At 37.0% G+C, this 6,000-nt stretch overlaps 1 long non-coding RNA gene across 1 annotated transcript; it reads right to left on the bottom strand.

Annotated features, from left to right (window-relative positions):
• Nucleotides 1-1,950: 1,950 nt before the first annotated feature.
• On the bottom strand, nucleotides 1,951-4,016 carry LOC128128109 (uncharacterized). The gene is made up of 4 exons (XR_008225744.1): nucleotides 3,763-4,016; nucleotides 3,349-3,676; nucleotides 3,170-3,247; nucleotides 1,951-3,015 (listed from the first exon to the last, which is right to left on the bottom strand). It is a non-coding gene; the product is annotated as an uncharacterized LOC128128109 (long non-coding RNA).
• Between the last annotated feature and the right edge of the window lie 1,984 nt (nucleotides 4,017-6,000).

Genomic DNA, 6,000 nt, shown 5'->3' with positions numbered 1-6,000 from the left:
CATTCACACTATTGGTGCTTGGCTCTCAAACTCCTTAAGAATCAAACTCATCAAAAAGGTATGTAATCTCTTCTAACTCTTTTATGTTTAAAAGTACCCCATGCCATGTTAGATAGGTTATGAACCTTGGAAAATTATTATTTTGCATGTATTTAGACAAACATAGATCCAAGGTTTATTAGGGTTGCATGCACACTTAGGAAGTGTTAGATTGCTCAAAACCCAACACCTTCGACCTTGTTAGTAAAGTAAGGAAAACTCACCTCATAAGTAGTGCTGAATCAAGAAGGCCAAACCCCAACTCTCAGCTCCGATGTCGACCACCTACAACCACCATGTGACTCACTTCATTAAAATCCCGAATTACCAAAATACCCTTAAAGTCAAACTTAGTCAACCATGGTCAAAGTCAACAGTCAAGTTCAACAGTCCATGTTGACCCAACTCGTCGAGTGCATCTAGAAAATCGTTGAGTTCCTTCAGTGTTCAGAGAATCATGAAAATATAGAGGCAAATCGCTGAGTTATCAAAGCAAATCGTCGAGTTCTTCAACATCCAGAAAGTAGGAAAACCTTCACCAACTTGTCAAGTTGGCAGACCAACTCGTCGAGTTTTCCCAACCTTAATGCATTCAGAAACGTCCAAGCGATTTTAATGCTCAAAACTATAGATCTGGTCCCCTAAGACTGAGATACCACGTAAAGTTGCTAACTTTACGTCCATGCATGGCATCAAAGGGGCTAAAACACTCAAATAAGGCTTATCAAGGGATTTAGGGCATTAAGGAGGGCCAATACTTAATAAAGATGACAAATTTATGTCAGAAGGGGCCATGAAATGTCCAGATCTGAAACCATGGATTCATAACATGCTCAACTCCAAGAATGTTCCCAAAATAAGCTAATAATGGCTATAACTTCTAAAAGAAGAGATTTAGAAGAAGGGATGATCAAGATAATGACTTTATACCTCCAAGTGGCTGTAACAACACTGCAAATCTTGGATCTAAAGCTTCTCCCTTCAACATTGCACCACCAACTTCAAGCTCCTTCAAGAAAAGCACCAAAGAACATTCTTTAAGTTTACAAACACTCAAATGAGGGAGGCCACAAATGAGTCATAAGTTCTTTAAATAGGGTGCAAAACCCTAAAAATTAGGGTTTCATAAACAGTCGTCAACTGGACGAGTAGGGGCTTTCCAAGTCGTCGAGTAGACCTTGAAGGATATGCGACTTAATATACTTCTACACGATGAGTTGGAGCCTTCCAACTCGTCGAGCTTCCATGAAAATATAAATAATAAGCTTTTAAATTCATACCGGAAGATTGGGATGTTAAAACTTTCCCCCACTTGGTCTTTACGTGACCAATCTGATCGCAGTGTAGCAAATCCTCAGATCCTGAACCGGGGCTAACTGGAGGCAATCCCTCGCAAAGTGTCCCTCATTGCCACACTTGCGGAACACACCACCCGATCGAAAAGCTTCGGCATTAACCTTCCCACACTTCCCACAAGTGCAGCCACGCTAACCTCCATACCTAGAATCAGCGGCTTTGAACCACTTTGGCGTCGGTTGCGCCTGTATAAGGGCCTGCCGCTGCTCTCTCAACTGAAGCTCTATCTCAAGCTCATGTCGCCTGTCAGCCTCCTGTAACTCCAACAAAGTATCACATCTCTGAGTGGACATGAACTGTCTGATATCAGTCTTGAGCATGCTCCGATAACGAGTCATCTGAGCATGCTCAAAAGCAAACTCCGGGCAAAACATCGCCCTCTCGGTAAACATCTGGGTGATCTCCGTCACCGACTCCGTAACATGTCTCAAATCCAAAAACTCCTGAGCCAACATCTCGCGCTCAACTAGAGGAATATTACGAGTGCGGAACATCTCCCTAAACTGATCAAATGATACCGTAACTCTCTGCTCATCATAATACAATCCCATAACAAGTCTCCACCAATCCTTCGCTTCGGACCTCAATAGGTTCAGAGCGCACCTAACCCTCTGGTCAGCAGGGCATGAACACGTGAAAAAACATCCCTCCACGTCATATAACCACCTAATGGCTATGATCAGGTCATGTACTCCATTGAAAGTCAGGGGCTTTGTGTTATCGAAGTCCTAATACTGAAAAGCCCAACCAGCCTCACTACCTGCAGTTGCTACGGCTGCGAAGGCTACAGTGGCATCCGTCTCAGCAATGGCTACATAGCGCTCATCAAAGTACTCAACCATAGTGGTCTTAATAGACCCAAAAATCTCCGACAACTCAACCAGGAATAGTGCAGCAACCTCATTGTGCAGGATCTCCTAAATCCTGGCATCCAACTCATCTAACCAATGGTCCCCGACAATGTTAGCCCAAATCCTGATCCCGACCCGGATTCGGCCTCAAATCGCCTCGTAACCACCATACTAAAAATATACCAGGAAGATATCAGACATTCCATATAATAACGGGGAACCAACTCCTAACAAATAGGGGTTGTGACTTCCTTGCTACGTGTATGGGTCCTGTGCTTTCAGTAGTACATGCCCATACTACCTTCCACACCTACCCATATTTGTCTCAAGGATCATTACAACGCCCTAACAATATGCATAAGCATAAGCAAATGCTCAATCCTTCTTCTTCTTCTTCTCCTTCTTCTTCCATACTTTCGGCAAATTGTTGAGAGGTGCTTGCTTGTGTGTTATATTTGAATAGAAAGTTAGGAAATGGTGGTGGTTGGAAGTTCGAAATACATGCCGCCAACGATGCATTATATTGTTGCAAATATTATTGCATTTGTTGTGCATCAAATTGGGATTAAGATTGGGGTTGAGATTAGGATTTGGAAGTGGAAGGCCGTTTATTTGGAATTAAACTGAAGTTGACGGTTGGTCTCCTACCCACCCCGCGAGCATGCCCGCGTCTCGTCCCAAGGGCACGTTCTAAACATTCTTCCTTGTTTACTTCTCCGCCTTCTCCAACCTCGTTTTGCATTTTCTCGTATTCCTCTTGAATTTTCTCCTAAAATAAAGAAAACAATAAACATACGTTAATTAAAACAAACAACTAAACTTAAACATTAAAATAATAATAATAATTCTTAAACAAAAAACTATAATTAATAATAATAATAATAATAAATTTAAACAACACATTCATTTCGTTTATCACTTACTCAATCTTCTTGTGCTCGAATTGTACACCAACCCGAACCTTCTTTGTAGCGCATTTGTCTTAAACTCTCAATATGCTGCTGCTTAATTCCCATTTTATCATATAATAAGTGAAAAAACAATAAATATATTTATACAAATGTTAATAACAATTTTAAATAATACTAATGTATTTTATTACCTCTAAATAACGTCGTTGAGCATAACATCTACATCCGTGAGCACTTATGTGCGGAAGTTTCGACCTAGTAACTTTATTTTCGACCGACGTGCATTTCTATTCATCAGTCAAAAACAACAAATCAATCATATTGTTCCAAGCTTGGCGGTCCGATCAGTCGGTGGACATTTTCTTCACATTTCCACATTATGATATGCACCAACTCTATCAAAATGTTTTTTACTTGATACTTGCGCTCTCGATAAGCTCTTTGAATATCTGCTTGGATACCCGCTCGAAGGGGTTCCCACAAGTCTGTGCCCCGATACCTATTAAGATCAAAATAAGTCTGCAAAAGGATAAACATATTTGATTAGTAAAAAAATATTTAATAAGTGTAAAATCCAATACATATAAAATATATTGTATACTTACTTCTAGCTCTAGATATAAATCATCTTTGTACTTGGTAGGAACACGATGCCAAGTATGATAATGCAACGGTGCCTGTGATCCCACCAGATTTGAGATCAGTCTGACAAACATTTGCCCGTTGTCTCCCACAAATCGATACATCCGCCTGGAGATATCAATTCTCAAATGCAAAGGCCTACGATTATTATTTTCATACTCATCGTATAAATTTAAGTTTCTCCCTTTGCCACACACATTCACATTCACATTCTTCGCTTGTGCTAGATTTACATATAGAATTGCAAATTTAGAAAATTAAAACTTTAATATATCTAATACTTCAAAACTTCATGTAACTTACAAGATTGGCAACTCGATGGTACACCGCGTGTGACCCCGTATGGAGGACTTTCCCTACCGTCTCCTCTGTGTCCCCTCGCGACTTCTTCCATCTGTTTAACAAATTTACAAACATTAAAAATATATAATAAAACTACAAATAAGCAACATTTCAAAATTTAGCAAATATTATAAGCAATCAGTATATATAATAACTATTACATACCATCAATCAGATTCATCACTAGAATAATATATATGTACAACATCATCATCACTGTCATAGTTTTCATTATTTATTTCTTCATCTGAAGAGTACGTATCACCATCATCATTGTCATCGTTAATGAAATCGTCATCGTTTATAGTAGGAGCAACATTCCTCCTAGCAACTACACTTGATTCACTAACTTCACCTAAAGTCGTCTGCATAGGCAAGGTGCCTAAGTCGACAACCAAAGTAAAATCAGTTGATTCAGTGTTTTTCACGACATCTATCTCATTCACAACACCGATACTTGGATGATTCCAAAGTTTTCGATGATGAACCTCTCATTAGTTGTTGGAATGTTTATTGGAGTCGAATTGTAGCCCAAATCCGAAACAAAACGCTTCTCACTGTGATGAATCCATATAGTATACGATTTTAGAAACCCACGGTCCTGTATGTGGGCATAAACTGTACTCAACAACTGTCGATACATATTCACACACTTAACGCAAGGACAACGCACTTTGTCTTCAGAGTAAACATGTTTCCTAGCAATCTCCATAAAGTTTTTAAGACCTTCCAAGAATTTTGGGGATGTTCGGTTTTCACGAATCCAACTCTTATCGATCGTCATTACTGTTTCATTATTAAAAATTACATTGTATACATAGTTAAATTGTATTTTGGTTATATGTGAATGTGTATTACATGACTTTTTGTTTGAGAAAAAAACGGACGGAATGGATAAGTATTCACAAGTATATAAATAAATATATACCCTGGAAGTAGAAATCGGACGGAATTGATAGAGTATTCACAAGAGTAGGCTTCTAAACCCACTTTTTGAATACTTTATCTCATATGTCAATGTGTATTGCATGATTGTTTGTTTGAAAAAAAATCGGCAGCATTTCCCCTTGGCTCCCAAGTATATAAAGAAATATATACCCGAGGAGCAAGGAGAAAACGACAACCAAATTTTTCTTAAACAAACAATAATGCAAACATATTCACATCCTAAATGAGATAAAGTATACAAAAAGCAGTCCCAAAACGGGGACAACCCGAAATTAATTTCTAAATCAATTCCGGGTGGGTATTTCTAGGCTCTTGATGATTACAAAGAAGAGACGTAAACTAAAAATCAATGAGTCATTGTACTTTTATAGCAATGTACTTTTATTAGTTTGTTTAAAACATTCTATTTTTCACTTCTCTTTCATATTTATAGTATATATATACATCTTTTTTTTAAATTACAAGATTATACTTTTAATATTATTTGTTTTTTTTTTGTTTTATTATAGCACCGTACTTTTAATAGCAACGTAGTTTTATTATTTTGTTTTGTGTTATAACTATCAAATAGAAATGAAAATAAAATATTTTAATAAACAAGCTAAAAAAAGCATGTTGCTATTAGTAACCTTTGTAATTTAAATATTTTTTACTTAATAAACTTTATTCTCAATAAACGTACTTTTAATAGTTTAAATATTTTTATATTTTGTTTTATGTTGCTATTAGTAACGTTTGTTCTTAATGACGAACATTTTAACTTAAAAATAAAACACTTTATCATTTCATTCCCTCAAGCTAATAAACTAAACAAATAACACAACCATACATATTTTACATTTTATACATAAAATTTCATATCAACCTAAACAAATATCACAATCATACAAAATTTTGATTTCATATAAACC

The sequence above is a fragment of the Lactuca sativa genome, chromosome 8, assembly GCF_002870075.4.
Source record: "Lactuca sativa cultivar Salinas chromosome 8, Lsat_Salinas_v11, whole genome shotgun sequence".
Classification (NCBI taxonomy): Eukaryota; Viridiplantae; Streptophyta; class Magnoliopsida; order Asterales; family Asteraceae; genus Lactuca; species Lactuca sativa.
The sequence above is the reverse complement of the archived record's forward strand: the minus strand, read 5'-3'. Positions and strand labels throughout refer to the sequence as shown.